Source organism: Leptonychotes weddellii, chromosome 9 (genome assembly GCF_054177405.1).
Source record: "Leptonychotes weddellii isolate Sample4059 chromosome 9, ASM5417740v2, whole genome shotgun sequence".
Classification (NCBI taxonomy): domain Eukaryota; kingdom Metazoa; phylum Chordata; class Mammalia; order Carnivora; family Phocidae; genus Leptonychotes; species Leptonychotes weddellii.
The window spans coordinates 49313160-49331991 of NC_138377.1; positions in this window are offsets into that span (position 1 = coordinate 49313160).

Sequence of the window (18832 nt, forward strand, 5' to 3'; positions counted from 1 at the left end):
TCCTATAGACAGACCATGTGATTGCTGAATACACCTCAATTCGACCAGTGTTCTGTATTAGATGTTCTTAGAGATCCAGAAAGATGGCAACTATGAGATTTTTATTAGAATGGAAATCTGAATTAAGACAAAGAAACATACCCTTCTATATGAAAAATTCTGCCTTACACAATAATGGTACTTCTGCCAAAGCATTGAGCATGTGACAGCAAGGAACACAAAATTAAAATATCTGTTTTTAAATAGTTATGTGGTTTTGCTGAAGGAAGCTGGAAAATTTCTTTCAGTGAACTCTTGAAAGCTCTGGATTTTATGTAAAGCAGCTAAAGAAATCAAAGAAATTTCCTGTCTGAAATGATCCACTGTTACTTTGTGCTTTGTGATTCTCTGTCTAAAGTGTTGTTTTAAATAATGTATTTGGAAAGGAAAAAAGTTAAAAGAGCTAAATTAAAATTAAAGAAGAAGTAGAAAATCTTAATATTTCAAATAACAGAAGGTATTAGAAGATTTGTTAATAAACATCTTTGTTACTGTTTTTTTTAATTTTATTATGTTAGTCATCATCTTTGTTACTGTTAATCTAACTCTATAGATGAAAGAAGCCCGTTGTATATCTCATTCGTTAGATTGTTTTTAGTGTTTCTTTTCATCTTTAGCATTATGAAATATAATCCTAATTACATTATTTTTCTTTTTATTATAACGTAATTGTCTAATAAATCCAGATTTTACTTCATCATGGAAAATTATCATCTAGGTGTTCAATCTTGCCCTTGTTGTTCACAATTTCCCTTCTACAGCTTTGGGGGAGATTAAATCTTTTTTTTCTTGTTTATATTGCTCTATTAGAAAGGACTCTCCAAAGATGTTGGGTAATTCCTACCGACAGACCAAAAGAATAAGATTTAGTTTTGTTTTGAAAAATTTTAAATAAATGCTTACATAAATTTTCATTAGAGAATGGTACTACTTGGATTACAGTCCTTTGCTTCCTAATATAATTTTTGATTTTTGACATTTATTTCAGTAAAAATTTTGGTGGGCATTTTACTATTGTTATTTGTGTGCATCAGTGAGCTCTCTTGGGAAAAATAACCAAATGGGAAAATGCTTTCCAAGTTTATGTTTCATTGCTGCAGGAAGACTGACTACTCCTATTCCTTAACAAGGGAGATCAGTCTCGCTTTTTGAATAATCAGTAGATTAGATTAGTGTCAACTGAAGCTCAGTTGATGGCTGGAGGCATGCTATTAAAAGAGCACTTTAAAAATCATTAAATAAATGAATACAGTACAGTTATCTGTTTTGCAAAACTATCATCTTCACTTTGAAACCTTGTCTATTCCATTTTACATTTAATTAATGTCATGACAATTTGGATTTTTGTATCATATGCCTGTTAGACATAAAATGAAAGCATGTTTTAAAGCCCAGTGTTTTCACATCAGCCAGAAATTTTAAAGTAGCCTGTTACACATTTTGTTGATCAAACACTGAAGACTTCAGGGTTATTCTATAAATACATGGCATATAAAACATCTAGACAATTCTGCCTTTATGTCAGGGATCCACAAGCAACAGATTTTTCAGAGTACATGTCAATATTCTGTGAGGCACCATGATTTACTGAAAATATCATTGGAATACAGTAGAAAAACTTTGAGAATTTTCACTGATTAATATACCAGAAAACAGTGGAAAGATCAAAAGATGATTGTGTTCATATGATGTAACTGGAGCAGGATTTGCCCTCTTCAGTAAAAAACAAGAGAACCTAAAAATATAAAAAGAAAACATTAATATTATACAACAGGCAGGAGAAGACAGTAATCTGAGAGAATGGAAACAAGCAAGGTAAGTTTTACAATAACATCACTTCCTGTCTAGAGGTCTTTTCTATACCATGATTGCGAGAGCAAGAAGTGGGAAAGCAAGCCAACTCTGACAGTCTTGCTGATTTGATGAGATGGAGGTTGGAGTTTGGAGAAGCTGACATAACTGGAGTTTGTGGAGCAAAGGACCACAGAGAGGGAAGCAAGCAGAAGAGGAGTTCCTGAAATGTACAAAGGGCTACACAGGAGCAGTTGGTTTTTTCTGTTTGCCTGAGAATTGAGCTGCCTCTGCACAAAGTGAGAATGCACAAAGCCAAGCAAAGAACAACTAGTGGAGAAAGCCACAACTGAAAAGCTAGAAGTGGACCAATTCCCAGAGTCTTATAGTCATCAGCAAAGATCGTGACTAAAGGGATATGTTTCTAGAAACATACAACCCACTAAGACTGAAGGATGAAGAAATAGAAAATCTGAACAGAGTGATAATGAGTATGGTGATTGAGTCAGTTGAATAGTTGAGTTAACTAGCTCAAAAACAAAATCTTTCTAGTCATGCCAGAAAATAAAACTTAAAAATGAGGTTTGAAAATACTAAGCTGATCTACCTGCAACTGAACTTCCTGTTAAAAATCAAAATACTTAAACAGAACAAAATCCTGGTGCTCAACAAGTTAATATTCCAAATGTAACCCATAAGCAGGAGAAAAATTAGTCAAAATCACAGATGCAACAGCTAAAATAAGTAAAATGATGTGAAATCAGAGCTATTGGAAGAGATAAAATGAAATTAAAATATGTACTATATTAAAAAAGCATAAATTGGATGAAATAACAGAATGAAAAACTGAAAACAAATAGCAAGATTATAAACTAATGTAACAGCTATATAAATACATTAAATGTACAGTGTTCAGACTCTTCAGTTAAAAATGAAGATTTTAACAATGGATTAAAAAAGCAAACCCTAACTCTATATTGTTGTGGTAGGCAGAATAATGGCCTCCAAAGAGGTCTACATTCTAATCCCTGGAACCATGATTATGTTATATTATGTAGCAAAGAGGATATTATGATTGTATAATTTGAATTAAAGTTCCTAATTGAAGATAGATTATCCTGGATTATCCAGGAGGGCATAATGAATTCACAAATATCCTTAAGTGGAAGAGGGAGGCCAGAGGAGAGGCAGAGGCAGAGAAATTGATGTAAAATTGGGAACATCAGAGTGATGCTCTGTGAAAAGGACATGGACGCCAGTTGCTGTCTCTGAATATGGAGAGAGAAGGTAATGAACCAAGAGACGTTGGTGGCCTCTGGAAAAGAAAGGGAAATGGATCTCTCTTGCAGCCTCCAGAATGGAATATAGCCTTACCTATACTTGAGTTCAGAGGCCCATGTTGTACTTTTACCCAACACAAATGTAAGGTAATACATTTTTATTGTTCAAGCCACCAAGATTATATTTGTTACAACAGCAATATGATAATAATACATCTATAAAACAACAATGACAGCAGCAACAGCAAAAACCTTTTAAAAAAGAGAAAAGGGAACTTTCATTTCCAATCAATATGGAGAAAAAGAGATTAAATTTACCCCCTCACTTAATACAAATGAAAACAAATGATAAACATAATGTATGTGATAAAAGTTTTGAACACCTGACATCAGGCAATGAAGAGCATGCTCTGCAGTATGGAAAACAAATAAGGTGAGCCCAACAATTACACCTGCTTACTGTCTTGTAGAGGTTCTAGATAACTGAATCTCAAATATTTATCCAAAGAATTGAAATCAGTATCTTGAAAAGACATCTGTTCCTCCATGTTCATTGAAGCATTATTCACAATAATAATGATCAAGAATACTTACAGCAATAGAAAATTTTCTAGCACTCAAAAAAGTAAAACATACAATGTCTGGCAACCAACAAAAAAATTACAAAAATGTGTCAAAAGTAATCAAAATAGAACTAGAACTGACAAAGACATAGAATTAGCATACAAGGACATTAAAGCAGTTATCCTACTTATATTCGCATGTTGAAAATGGGACAGATATGCTGAATGCTAAAAGACAAAACAGATGAAATCAATCATGAGTTAGATGAACAATATAAAGGCTAAGTTCAACAGTACATTACATATTGCAGAAGAAAGGATTAGTGAATCTGAAGATATCACAGAGGATGTATAGAGGACTTACAAAAGAAAGGAGGAGGAAAAAATCAGTAAAAAGCATCAGTAAGGTCAGGGAAAACTTCAAATGGCTTAATCATGATCAAATATATTGGGGTCAAGTAAAGCCTCTTCGGGATGTAATGCTGATTGAAAATGACTGGCCTAAGGAAAAACTGAATTTAGCTAATTATCAGTTATTCTCTATGCTTAGTAGTTCTGTACAAGTTCATCTGAACATAAAAGTGACTGTTGATCAAGAGAGGAAGCGAGGAATCAAATTAGTATAAAAATATAAAAATGTCATGGCTTTATAGAACTAATTTGTTGTTTCCTTAAGTGTATCCCTGCCCCATACCTACTCCCCCAAATGTTAAGCATATTCATGTTGATACTATTACTGTATCTGTAATATAAATGCTTCATTAGATATAGATGCTCAGAATAATTTGACCATTTGGCTGTAAGAGAACCTAGGCCATTGCATAGAGGCGGTGAACTGTGAAGGAAAGAGTTGATTCCATAAGCTGGGGTTGCTCAAATTTTGCACATTCCCTCATAAAGACCTGTGCTCACCACTGGTCCTTGGCTGATTCCTCAAAGTTTAGCTCTGAATCCATGGGGAGTGTTCTGCCTAATACTCCTTGTGTGTCTGAGGTCTTGAGCCACATGGTACCAGTTTAATTAAATCGTTTATGCAAACAGGGCAATATATGGTGAATGCCTGTTTTTGTTCAGAGGCCTGGAGTCTGAGCAGCTGAGGCCAGTTACACGGATGCTGCATGCCTACACGAGTGACTCCCAATCAAAACCATGGACCCCAAGGCTTTATATGAGCTTCCCTGATTGGCAATACCTCACACATGCCGTCATACTCTGTTGCCGAGAGTGCATCTGTGAGACTCCATTGAGATTGGACCCTTGGAAGCTTGTCCCTGATTTCCCATGAGGATTTTCTCTTTGCTAATGTTATCATGTATCCTTCTGTTGTAAGAAACTGTAGCCATGAATATAACAGCTTTTCTAAGTCCTGGGAGTCACTCTAGGAAATCATGAAGGCTGATGGTGGTCTTGGAGACCCTTGACACAGTTAGCAACGAAAGCATAGATCAAATTCTGTAGAAACTAGATACAGAGTTGACTTGTCTATAAACAGAAGAGAAAGCTCAGAAATAAATGCTCTATACGTCTCATTTATTGTAGTATCCAAAACAGTATGGAACAAGTAAAGTATTCAGGTGGAAGATCTTATTATGGGTAGTGACTCATTTTATTCCTAATGCTCAGTATGTAGTTTTTATACCTTCTTTTTATGGCCGCGTCTCCAAATCTCTGATACCTGCCCTCAGACATCTGATAGTTGCTCTCCATCCTTTACTAATGTTTTTTCCCCCCCTCAAAAAAAATATACTAATCTGTGTACTTTCCAGACCTGCAGGCTATGTCATCCACTGAACACCAGAAACCCAGTAGGCTTCTTTATGAGGTGGGAGAAATATTTTGACTTTTTCCCTGTTACCATATTATTTTCTTCTTCCCACTTTTTTCCTCCCACTTTTATGAGGGCTTTTCCTAAATGAATCTTTTATATTCCCTTCTTGCTGGCTCTCTCAATTAAATATGTAGGCCTCTCTTTGCATAGCACTTCTCATGCCAAATCATAATCTGCACTAATAACAGACTTAAAACAATCTATTTTCTTGTCTTATATATCTCTAGGTATGTTATAAATGTATGTGTGTGCTTGTTAGATATGATGTTTTTCATAACCAAAAAAAAAAAAAACCAAAAACACCTTAGCAGGTAATTACTTATATATGCAAAATAGGCAAAGACAGTAGCAGGCAATGTTGTTTGCTTACAAAAAACCCACCTACTACCCGTCTTTCTTTCTGGGAATGACTACCTCCCTCTGTAGATAGGAAAATGCCAGGCACTCACTTTCCTAGCTCTTGTTGAAGGTAGAAAACCAGATATGTGATTAAATGCAGGCCTATGTGAACATAGACAATATGCTAGTGTCATATATTGTGTTTCTAGGGAAAGTTATAATTTCTTATAAAAGAAAGCAGTGCAAAAATAGAATTCCTCTCCTCTCATTTCTGTTTAGATATTTTTGACTCATTGGAAATGTTTGCTTGGTTCTGCTGCAGTCATTTTGCAACATAAGGGGAACATCAAAAAAGAAGTGTTTTGCTAAATGAACAATGGAGTCATCAACCTGTGGTTTCCTGTGTTAAGGAAAAATAACCACTCATTGTTTTATAATAACAAGCATACTAATGGATTCATAGAAAATATCATTCAGTCTTGAGACCAAAATGAAAATGATTATGTTTCACTTAATACTATATTAAATTTCATAATCAGTCACTACCATGTAATAGAGCTACTAGGCTGTGTACATTGTCTACAAACTGAAGCTAAATAGGTTAAAAAGATAATTGTTGCAATCAGTGTTAAAATTTTTTTATGACAAATTTATCTAAAGTAGAAATGAGATTTTTGAGGAAAATGCTTCTTCCTCACCTTTGATGGAATGACCTATATTATTGGTGAGGTTTGTAGAGGCACCAGAAATGCATCACCCAGCCACTTTATATTTTAGAAGCTGATACGCCTGGAAAATGTGCTTTCTTTCAGTCACTCAGGGTAATGAGGTGAGCTCAGAGATACGGCCTTGCCTATGGGAGAGGTATGTTTTAATCTAGTATGAATAACTCTTCTATATTCACTGTCTAATCCTGATATTCAGAAGATCACTTGACCTTATGAATAAATGTGCATTTTAAGAGGTTTTAATCTCCATCTCTATTATTTATGCCTTACTTTTCAATTAGTCTAAAACTAGCATGCAAAAGAATGGTTTTATTAGGAGAGTTCTCTCAAAATTCAACATGATAAATTAATAATGACCCATTCAATAATTAAGAAACATGGCATAGAAAACTGCTGCCGGCGCCCCACACATACCCCTTTGGTACTCTTCTAAGACTAGTAACTAGGGAAGGATTTTCTGAGAAGCCATGCACATCACAGAAATCCACTGCTAAGCTGAATCATTTTAGTCCACTTATTTTATTTTTCTTAAGACAGTTGGGGAGTTGTACTCCTTTTACCTGACTCTTTCACCAATAAAAGTGGCTAGCTGGGTCAAAGTCACTTATCTTGTTCTCCATTGCATGTAAATTGAGGTGACCCACTCAATAAAGCACAAATATATTTGCATGATGCTCTAGTGGTTCTTGAAATCTTAATTTCCTGCTTACTCTCCCATGTCTGGTCTTTGCTGTGTGCCGCTGTGCTTTGACTTGAACTTTGTGTATGGGACTCTTAGAAAGGATCAACAACTTTTTTGCCAACTCTTTTTCTTTTTTCCTCCTTGGAAATGAATCAAAATTTGGTAGGAGCTAGCTGATGTTTCCTTCAGTCACTTCCCTTAAGCTTTATATTTTCTGGAAAATCCTTTAAAATGCTGACTTTCTGGTGGTACCTGTTTGTGGTGTTTCAATTCATTTTTTATACATAAATTCATTTTGGATAACTTCATTAGTTTTTCAGATAAATAATGATCACTTGGTCTCTAGGCATCATATTGAAAATATTCTCAGGTATTTTTTTTTTAAGTTTTTACTTAAATTCCAGGTAGTGGGATGCCTGGGTGGCTCAGTCACTTAAGCGTCAGACTCTTGATTTTGGCTCAGGTCATGATCTCAGGGTCATAAGATCAAGCCCAGCATGGGGCTATCACTCAATGCAGAGTCTGCTTGAGATTCTCTCTCTCTCCCTCTCCCCCACCCTCCTGCTCTTTCTCTCTCTCCAAAATAAACAAATCTTTAAAAAAATAAATTCCAGTTAGTTAGCATACAGAGTAATATTAGTTTCAGGTGTACAATATAGTGATTCAACGCTTCCATACATCATGCCGTGCTCATCACAATTGCACTCCTCAATCCCCATCACCTATTTAACCCATCCTCCTACCCACCTCCCCTCTGGCAACAATCAGTTTGTTCTCCATAGTTAAGGGTTTCTTGGTTTGCTTCTCTCTCTTTTTTTTTCCTTTGCTCATTTGTTTTGTTTCTTAAATTCCACATATGAGTGAAATCATATATTTGTCTTTCTCTGACTTATTTTGCTTAATTCTCTGACATATTTTACTTAGCATAATATACTTTAGCTCCATTCATGTCCTTGCAAATTACAAGATTTCATTCTTTTTGATGGTTGAGTAATATTTCATATATATGTGATATATGTAAATAAATATAAATATAAATATACACACACACACACTCACAAACACACCACAGCTTCTTTCTCTATTCATCAGTTAATGGACATTTTAACTTTTTCCATATTTTGGCTCTTGTAGAAAATGCTGCTGTAACATCAGGGTACATGTATCCATCTGAATTAGTATTTTTGTATTCCTTGGGTAAATAAAAAGATGGTAGGGTAGTTCTGTTTTAACTTTTTGTAGAACCCCATACTGCTTTCCAGGATGGCTGTACCAGTTTGCATTCCCACCAACAGTGCAAGAGTATTCCCCTTTCTCAAAGTCCTTGCCAACACCTGTTGTCTCCTGCATTGATGATTTTAGCCATTCTGACAGGTGTGGGTGGTATCTCATTGTAGTTTTGATTTGTATTTCCATGATGATAAATAATGTTGTGCATCTTTTCATGCATTTGTTAGTCATCTGGATGTCTTTGGAAAAATGTCTTTTCAGGTTTTCTGGCCATTTTTTTAATTGGATTATTTTTTTTTTTTGAGTGTTGAGTTTGATAAGTTCTTTATGTGTTTTGTATATAACCCTTTATCAGATATGTCATTTGCAAATATCTTCTCCCATTCTGTAGGTTGCCTTTTAGTTTTGTTGTTTGTTTCCTTTGCTGTGCAGAAGGTTTTTATTTTGATGAAGTCTCAATAGTTCATTTTTGCTTTCACTTCCCTTGCCTCAGGAGGCATATCTAGAAAGAAGTTTCTATGGCAGATGTCAAAGAGGTTACTGCCTGTGTTCTCTAGAATTTTGATGGATTCCTGTCTCACATTTAGGTCTTTCATCTATTTTGAATTTATTTTTGTGTATGGTGTAAGAAAGTGGTTCAGTTTCATTCTTTTGCATGTTGCTGTCCAGTTTTCCCAACACCATTTGTTGACTGTCTTTCTTCCATAGGATATTCTTTCCTGCTTTGTCAAAGATTGGTTGACCATGTAGTTGTGGGTTTATTTCTGGGTTTTCTATTCTGCTCTATTGATCTGTGTGACTGTTTTTGTGACAGTACCATAGTGTCTTGATCACTACAGCTTTGTAACATAACTTGAAGTCTAGAATTGTGATGCCTCCAGCTCTGCTTTTCTATTTCAAGATTGCTTTCACTATTTGGGGTCTTTTGTAGTTCCATACACAATTTGGATTGTTTGTTTTTGCTCTGTAAAAAATGCTGTTGATATTTTGCATTAAATATGTAGATTACTTTGGGTATTATCACAATGGGAAAAAACTGTGAACTTTTTCTCTATAGTCAGGAACAAGACAAGGATGTCCATTCTCACCACTGTTATTTGTACTAGAAGTCCTAGCCACAATTATAAGACAACAAAAAGCAATAAAAGGCATCCAAATCGTCAAGGAAGAAGTCAAACTTTCACTATTTGCCAATGACATGATACTCTATATAGAAAACCCAAAAGACTCCACCAAAAAAATTTGCTAGAACTGGTACATGAATTCAGTAAAGTCACAGTGTACAAAATCAATGTACAGAAATCTGTTGAATTTCTATACACCAATAATGAAGCAGCAAAAAGAGAAATCAAGGAATCAATCCCATTTATAATTGCAACAAAAGCATAAGATACCTAGGAATAAACCTAAACAAAGAGGTAAAAGATCTGTACTCTGATAATTATGAAACACTGATGAAAGAAATTGAAGATGACAAAAAGAAATAGAAAAACATTTCATACTCATGGATTGGAAGAACAAATATTGTTAAGATATCTAAGCTTGTATAAATTTCTAGCCACAGTGTAGTCAGGACCCTTCTTTAGTTTCCAAGATTTTCTCTACAAACTAAATCATGAACAGGATTTAGGATAGATAATTAGTTAGGTGCAGTTGGTTGGTTGAGAGGTATTGAATTTCTTTAAGTTCTTAGAGAACATATGTTAAACAATTATTAGCTCTTAGGAAACAATTGGAGAATTACTTATTCATCTTTTGAAATTTATTTATTGAATATTAACTGTGTGTAAAGTATGTTTCTGGGTACTTGGACTACATCACTGAGCAAAACAAAGATCCTGCACTCATCAAAATGGATTCACTTTATAGAAGAGTTAGATAACAGCAAATAATCATAATGCACAAGTAAACTTAAATTAGAAGATGATGAAATCTATAGGTAAAAATAAACAGTAGAGCCAGATAAGGGGGGATCTAGAAGAAGTGAAAGAGGATTCAGGGTAGAGGGGACTTCTATTTTATTTTATTTTTTTATTTTTTCAGATAACATTGGATAATTCTCTTTACTTTTTTTTTAAGTTTTATTTAAATTCTAGTTAGTTAACATATAGTGTAATACTGGTTTCAGGAGTAGAATTTAGTGATTCTTCACTTACATATAATACCCAGTCCTCATCACAAGTGCCCTCCCTAATACTAGAGGGAACTTTTAAATGAGGTTATTAGGTCTGTTTTTATTTTGCTAAAGGAAATTCAGGTCAGTGAATCAGTGGAAAAACTATGTAAATTTATGACTCATCTGAAGAAATAAGATTTCCCCATCTCAATATCTCAGCAGTTATATGGATTCATAGTCAATTGACCTTTACTCGGTTCCTACTCTTCACCAAATTTTAGTGCAAAGTGTGATCACTAATAATATGTTGATTAAACAACAGTGCTATGAAACTATTATTGTGCGGGACACCCTGAGGCCTAGAAAGGTTAAGTGAATTGCTTAGGACCCAAATGAAGATTTATCTGAGGAAGGAAAGATGCTGGTGTGCTAGAGAGACAGTAGCCATTTAGTGAGGTGATTTGACAAAAAAATTTCTAATTGGACCCATAATTGCTTATCTTTCTCTTTCTTCAAAATTGAACCTTGGAAATCAATAGATTTATAAAGGAAACTTTAATTTTAGTTGTTTTCTTTTTATGTGTTGAGTATAGTTTTCTAATTCAAAGTCCATTTAAGTTCACTGTCTCATCACAGATGTTGCTTAGATTCGATTACTTCATTCCATATCAAAAAATAACCACTCAGAGTTCATTGATTGTTGGAATGGAATATTGCTTCCAAAAAATCTAAACTAATAGGTACAGAAACTAGAGTAGCGCAGCACATAAAAAAAAAAATACAAAAGCCTAATTTGTTGCATGTTTATATGCATACATAGTGGTTGGGTAGACTTTGAAAGAATCCTGTTTCTGTTCCAGAGAGGTAAAATTCTTCAGGTCTAAAAGAGCCATTTAAGGGTGCCTGGGTGGCTCAGTTGGTTAAGCGACTGCCTTCGGCTCAGGTCATGATCCTGGAGTCCCGGGATCGAGTCCCGCATCGGGCTCCCTGCTCAGTGGGGGGTCTGCTTCTCCCTCTGACCCTCCCCTTCTCATACTCTCTCTCTCTCTCAAATAAATAAATAAAATCTTTAAAAAAAATAAAAATTAAAAAAAAATAAATAAAAGAGCCATTTAAGGACATGTTACATTAAGTAGCAAGAAGAAATGAGACAGCGGGGCGCCTGGGTGGCTCAGTTGGTTAAGCGACTGCCTTCGGCTCAGGTCATGATCCTGGAGTCCCTGGATTGAGTCCCGCATCGGGCTCCCTGCTCGGCAGGGAGTCTGCTTCTCCCTCTGACCCTCCCCCCTCTCATGTGCTTGCTCTCTCTCATTCTCTCTCTCTCAAAGAAAGAAAGAAAGAAAGAAAGAAAGAAAGAAAGAAATGAGACAGCACTTTCAATGCTTTGCTTGGAAGTCCCCTTAGCTAGATCACCAAGTTCATTAGGCATATTTTAAACTTTCACACAACTGCAGGCAGCAGTTTAATTAAGCTCTTTGCCACTTCATCACAAAGGGATCACTCTTTTTTTTTTTTCTTTTTTTAGTTTCTGATTACATTTCCCCTACTTCCTTTTTAGCCATTTTGATTGCTTCCTTTTTAGATAGTATCCTCAAAATCAGATTTCTACTAACAGTCTGTTTAAGTCAACTTCGGTTTCCTCTTACATGATTCTCAATATCCCTCTTGCCTTCACCTACATTTTTAGGCATTTGTTATGGGGGCACTTCACTTCCACTTACCTACTTCTCTATCATCATTACCCCCCAAAATTGCAGCTTCAAATAACAAGCATTTATTGTCTCATAATTCCTGTAGGTTAGGAATCTGGGCCTGAGTTGGCAGGGCTTAGTGCTGGTTTAGGGTCTCTGACAAGGCTGCAAGTATCCTAAGACACCACTGGTGAAGAAATCAAAACCAGGCTTATTTACGTGGCTGCTGATAGGCCTTGGTTCCTTGATAGACATTGGTCAGTGATACCAGTTTCTTGCCGCATAAGCCTCTTCTTCAACCAGCTCACAACATATCAGCAGGCTTTCCTGAGAACTACTGAGGGAGAGAAAAGAGAAAGGGTTAGCATGATAGAAGTCACAGTATTATTGTAACCTAATGTCAGAAATGGCATTCCGTCACTTTTGCCATATTCTGTTTCTTAGAAATAGGTCCCTAGGCACAGTTTGCACCCTAAGGGAAGAGATTACATTAGAAATCCTCCCCTGCAGTTGGGGATCATTGGGAGCTATCTGCTAGGCTGCCTGTCACAAATACTTTCAGATAATTAGCAGACTTTGTATATTGTACCAGCAAGTAAGTTACATACAGAAAAAAATAAACAAGAATGTGATATGTGGACCAAGTGAGTACTCCACTAGAAATTCTCATAAGTAGATGTCATAGTGCATGCAAATTGAGGAAATTGCATTTTGTGGATTAGAGGTTACCAAGGAAAATGGATGGTTGAAGGCTTTCCAGTTGGCCATATTCTCTGGTTTGAGTTTTTCTGTTGGTCTGTCTGTTTTTTCCCACTCTCTCTACTTTAATTAAAAAAAAAATTCCTATTTTCCAAATATATAGTCTTCAAGTTTATTGACTCTTTATTCTAAATATCTAATGTGCTGTTATGCTTACCTATTTTTTATTTTAGAGATTACATTTAATGATATATTTTATGAGTATCCATACATCCCCTAAATTCCCGATCTACAATTTTAATTGTATTTCATACATTGTATGTAAAAGTTCATTGGAAACGGAAACATAATTGCGTTTTATTTTCCAGAAAGCTTAGGCCCTTTCATCTCTGGGTGTTAGTGTGTGTGTGGATGGAGGAGGGTACTAATCATTTTCACTCCTTCTACAGTCAAGGTCAGCTGGTTCAGGATTTCAAATTTAATTAGATACAGTTCCCTTGTAATTATACCAACTCCCAATCCCTAAGTGACGGCCTTTATAATCCCGTTAGTAATTAATTTGGAAGAGTGTTACCTGCCCTTTCCCCCTCCTTACTAGGTGCTCTTTTGCAGCTTTTTTTTTTTTTTTTTTTAATGTGGTTGGGATAGGGATTATTGGACCAAGGAGTCTGCTCTTGTGTTTGGGGCTTTTACAGACTGCACTCAATTTTACAATTCCATAATGAGATCCAAGACCTGCTTGATTCACTTCATCCCTGTGTAGTTACTCAGTCCATGGTACACTGCCCACCTTTCCACTCCGTACATGTGGTACGCAACTTTAGGACCCTCTGATCTTCTATGAGGAAGAGCTCTCTAGAATTTAATTATCTCTCTTTAGAATTTAATTCATTAAGGCTTCCTTGCTCTTGTTTTCTACTTCCTTTGATAGCCTTTCAAAGTATGGCTTTTATTTTGTCAAATTACTCATGTTATAAGAACACAGGCCTTACGTGTCATTTTCTGTCATTCTTGGAAATGGAATTTCAGAACAGTAGAATACAAAAAATTATTTTATATTCTTTTAAAAGATTTAGTTGAATGTCTACAGGTTTTACTAGAATTCATCTAGTTAGACTTTCACAGTTTTTCTAATATTTTGTGGTTATAATTTTATGTTAAACATTTTTATAATTCACTTTAAGTTGTCAATCCCCTTTTGACTGACCTTGAGTAATTAAATGATCATTTTTATACCATCAGAAAATAACTAATATTAGGGGCGCCTGGGTGGCTCAGTCTTTAAGCGTCTGCCTTTGGCTCAGGTCATGATCCCAGGGTCCTGGGATCAAGCCCCACATCAGGCTCCCTGCTCTGCAGGAGAGAAGCTTGCTTCTCCCTCTCCCACCCCTCCGCTTGTGTTCCCTCTCTCGCTGTGTCTCTCTCTGTCAAATAAATAAATAAAATCTTTTTAAAAAAAGAAAGAAAATAACTAATATTGTATTGAATTAGAGTATATACAAAAATATTGACTTTTCATAGTTTTTTTTATATTCCATAAAATTTCTTGGATTTCTTAGCCACCATTTCATTCATTAAATTCTTCTTAATTTACAGAATTATAGAATTGGTAGAAAAGCTAGTAGCATCTACACTAATCACTTCATTCTTCAAATTATAAAACTAAGACCTAGAAATTACAGCTCTTATATGTGCATCTATTCATTAATGTGTTTTTTCTCAAAATTCTTTTCTAATATATTCCATTATTTGGACCCCTGTTCACTGGTTTCTTTACAAACCTAGGAATTACCGCTACCCAGTAAGATTTACAAAGTCTGCTTTTTCATCTTTAGGTCTCTTGTGTGATACGTGAAGCTCACAGTAATAACTAGCTACTCAATTTACCTGGTCTATTCTCAGGAGATGCACAGAGTATAAACACTAACTCTTCCTCTAATGCTACCTCATTTTTAAATGTGACTTGATTATATTTCACTTACTATGATAGCAAATAGCAATCTGCATTTAATTGCTTTAAGTCTGCATAGTAAAATGATGTAACTCAATTCAGGAGGGCTGGTAGCCCTCCAAAAGTAGGCCTTGGAAAACGCAAGTCAGAAAAAAATGTCATTTACTCATTCTTCATAATAGGCTAGGAAAGCCCTCCTTTCATTGCACTGACATTTTACTAATAAACATCTTTATTTTTTAAGATAACCAAAGCCATGGATAAAAGTAAAGGTATCTTGATTTGATCTATCATTTGTTATAATGCTATTCATATGGATGGGATTTATTATCATAAATGAATACATGTTTCCTTAAGGACATATTTATTACTTTAAGCATGTACATAAATGATTTTTTTCCAAGTCTGATTTGCTTAATTTTTTGTTCTTAAAATTTTTCAATTTTATCAAGGTATAATTAACAAATATATTTCTAAGATATTTAATGCAATGATGATTTGATAAAGCTAAAAATTGTGAAGAGATTTCCCCATTGAGTTCATTAACATGTCTCCTACTATATATATGAGAATTTAAGATCTCTCTTAGCAAAGTTCTCTTTTCTTTAAAGGTTTATGTAAATAAATAAATAAATAAATAAATAAATAAATAAATAAATATTTGAGAGAGAGAAAGAGAATGTGTGTGCCAATGTGGGGAGGGGTAAAGGGAGAGAATCTTGAAGCAGACTCCCTACTGAGCATGGAGTCTGACTTGGGCCTCGATCCCATGACCCATGAGATCATGACTTGCGCAGAAACCAAGAGTCCTGAGCTACCCAGCTCCCTGACTGAGCTACCCAGGTGCCCCTTTCTTAACAAATTTCAATTTGCTAATATAATGGTGTTATCAACTATAGTTATATTATACATTAGATCCTCACTCTATTCATCTTATAACTGAAAATGTATACCCTTTTACCCCCTCTCCCTGTTTTCCCTACCCAGTCTCCTCCTTAGCAACCACTTTTTTATTCTCTGTTTCTATGATTCTGATTTCTTTTTTTTTTTTTTTTTTTTAAGATTTTGGACATAGGTGATACTGTGTGCCCTATTTGTCATTCTCTGACTGGCTTACCTCTCTTACTCATAAAGCCCTCCAGATTCATCTATGATCTATTTTGTCTCAAATGACAGGATTTCCTTCTTTAAAAGCTGAATAATATTTCATTGTGTATTTTCCCTATTCACTCATCCATGATGGACACCTAGATTGTTTTCATACCTTGTTTATCGTGAATGATGGTGCTATGAATATGGGAATATAATATATCTTAGAGATAATGATGCCGTTTCCATTGGGTATATGCTCATACATGGAATTGCTGGATCATATGATAGATCTGTTTTTAATTTGCTGAGAAGACTCCATACTGTTTTCCTTAGTGGCTGTTCCAGTTTACATTCTCATCAACAGTGCATAATGGTTCCCCTTTCTCCACATCCCCATTAACATTTGTTATTTCTTGTCTTTTTGATAATAGCCATCTTAATACTTGTGAGATGATAACTCATCATGGTTTCGATTTGCATTTTCCTGATGATTAGTAATGTTGAACTATTTTCATGTACCGGTTGGCTATTTGTATGTCTTCTTTGGAAGTAAGCTATTTATTTCCCCTGCCTAATTTTTTAAATAAAGTATAATTAACATATAGTGTTAATAATTTCAGATGTACAGCATAATGAGTCCACAATTCTCTGTATTACTCAGTGCTCATCACAATAAGAGTACTCAGTCTCCTTTATCTATTTCACCCATCCCCCTAATATTCTTCCCTCTGGCAACCACCAGTGTTCTGTATTTAAGAGTCTTTTTCTTCTTTGTCTCTTTTTTCCTTTACTCATTTGTTTTGTTTCTTAAATTCCACATATGAGTGAAATCATATTTGTCTTTCTCTGACTGCCTTATTTCACTTAGCATTATACCTCATCCATGTTGTTTCAGGTGGCAAGATTTCATTCTTTTATTATGGCTAAGTAATATTCCATTGGGTATATATACCAATATATACCACATCTTTCTTAGCCATTCATCTGTGGGTGGACACTGGGGTTGCTTCCATGTCTTGGCTATTGTAAATAATGCTGCAATAAATAAATAAAATAAATAGGGTAGCATATATCTTTTCAAGTTAGACTTTTCATTTTCTTTGGATATATCCCCAGTATGGAATTACTGGATCATATGGTAATTCTGTTTTTAATTTTTTAAGGACCCTCCATGCTGTTTTCCAGAGTAGCTGAACAAATTTACAATCCTACCAACAGTGCATGAGGGTTCCTTTTTCTCGACATTCTTGCCAAAAGTTGTTATTATGTGTCTTTTTGATTCTAGTCATTCTGACAGGTGTAAGATTATATTTCATTATAGTTTTGATTTGCATTTCCCTGATTAGTGATGTTGAACATCTTTTCACATGTCTTTTGGCCATTTATATGTCTTTTTAAGAAAAATGTCTATTCACGTCCTCTGCCCATTTTTAACTGAATAATAATTATTATTATTTTTAGTGTTGAGTTGTATGAGTACTTTATATATTGTGGATATTAACCTCTTGTCAGATATGTAATGTCAAAATATTTTCTGTTATTTTATAGTTTGCTTTTCATTTTATTGATGGTTTCCTTTGTTGTATAGAAGATTTTTATCCCCACTTGTTTATTTTTGCTTTTGTTATTTTTACTTTTGGTGTCAAGTCAAAAATCATTGCAATGACCAAAGTCAGGGTGTTTATTCACTATGTTTTCTCCTAGGAGTTCCACAGTTTCAGGTCTTACATTCAAGTGTTTAATACATTTTGAGTTGATTTTGGTGTATGGTTATAAGATGGTGGTCCACTCTCATCCTCTTGCGTATGGCTGCCCATTTTTCCAAAACACCATTTATTGAAGGGGCTATCCTTTCTGCATTGTATATTTTTGGCTCCTTTGTCATAAGTTAATTGACCATATATGTTTGGGCTTATTTCTGGGCTATTGATTTTTGTTCCATTGATTTATGTATCTGTTCTTATGCCAATACCATACTGTTTGGATTACTGTAGTTTTGTAATATAGTTTGAAATCAGGAAATATGATGACTTTAGCTTTGTTCTTTCTCAAGATTGCTTTGCCTGTTTGAGGTCTTTTACAAATTTTGGGTTTGTTTGTTCTATTTCTGTGAAAAATGACATTGGAATTCTGATAGGGATTTTGCATTGAATCTGTAGACTGCTTTGGGTAGTATAAACATTTTAAATACTTTATTTATTTCTTTTAGAGAGGGAGAGCAAGTGTGAGTGGGGAGGAGGAGCAAAGAGGGAGAGAGTGGGAGGGGGAAGGAATTATACTGTGGGAAATAATTGGCATACTTTATAAGTTTAATGAGTACAGTTAGCTGAACCTATTGTGTTATTCATTTTACACTATATGTAAATCAAAGCATTATTCTCTACTCAGATATGATTAATTAATGGTTCTCATTTTAATGACATTTTTTCTTTCTTCCTTTTTTTCTCATTTTTTTAAATTTTATATTATTATGTTATGTTAATCACCATACATTACAGCATAGTTTTTGATGTAGTGTTCCATGATTCATTGTTTGCATATAACACCCAGTGCTCCATTCAATACGTGCCCTCTTTAATACCCATCACCAGGCTAACCCATCCCCCCACCCCCCACCCCCCTCCCCTCTGGAACCCTCAGTTTGTTTCTCAGAGTCCATCGTCTCTCATGGTTTGTCTCCCCCTCTGATTTCCCCCCTTCATTTTTCCCTTCCTACTATTCTTCTTCTTCTTTTTTTTAATATGTAATATATTATTTGTTTCAGAGGTACAGGTTTGTGATTCAACAGTCTTACACAATTCAC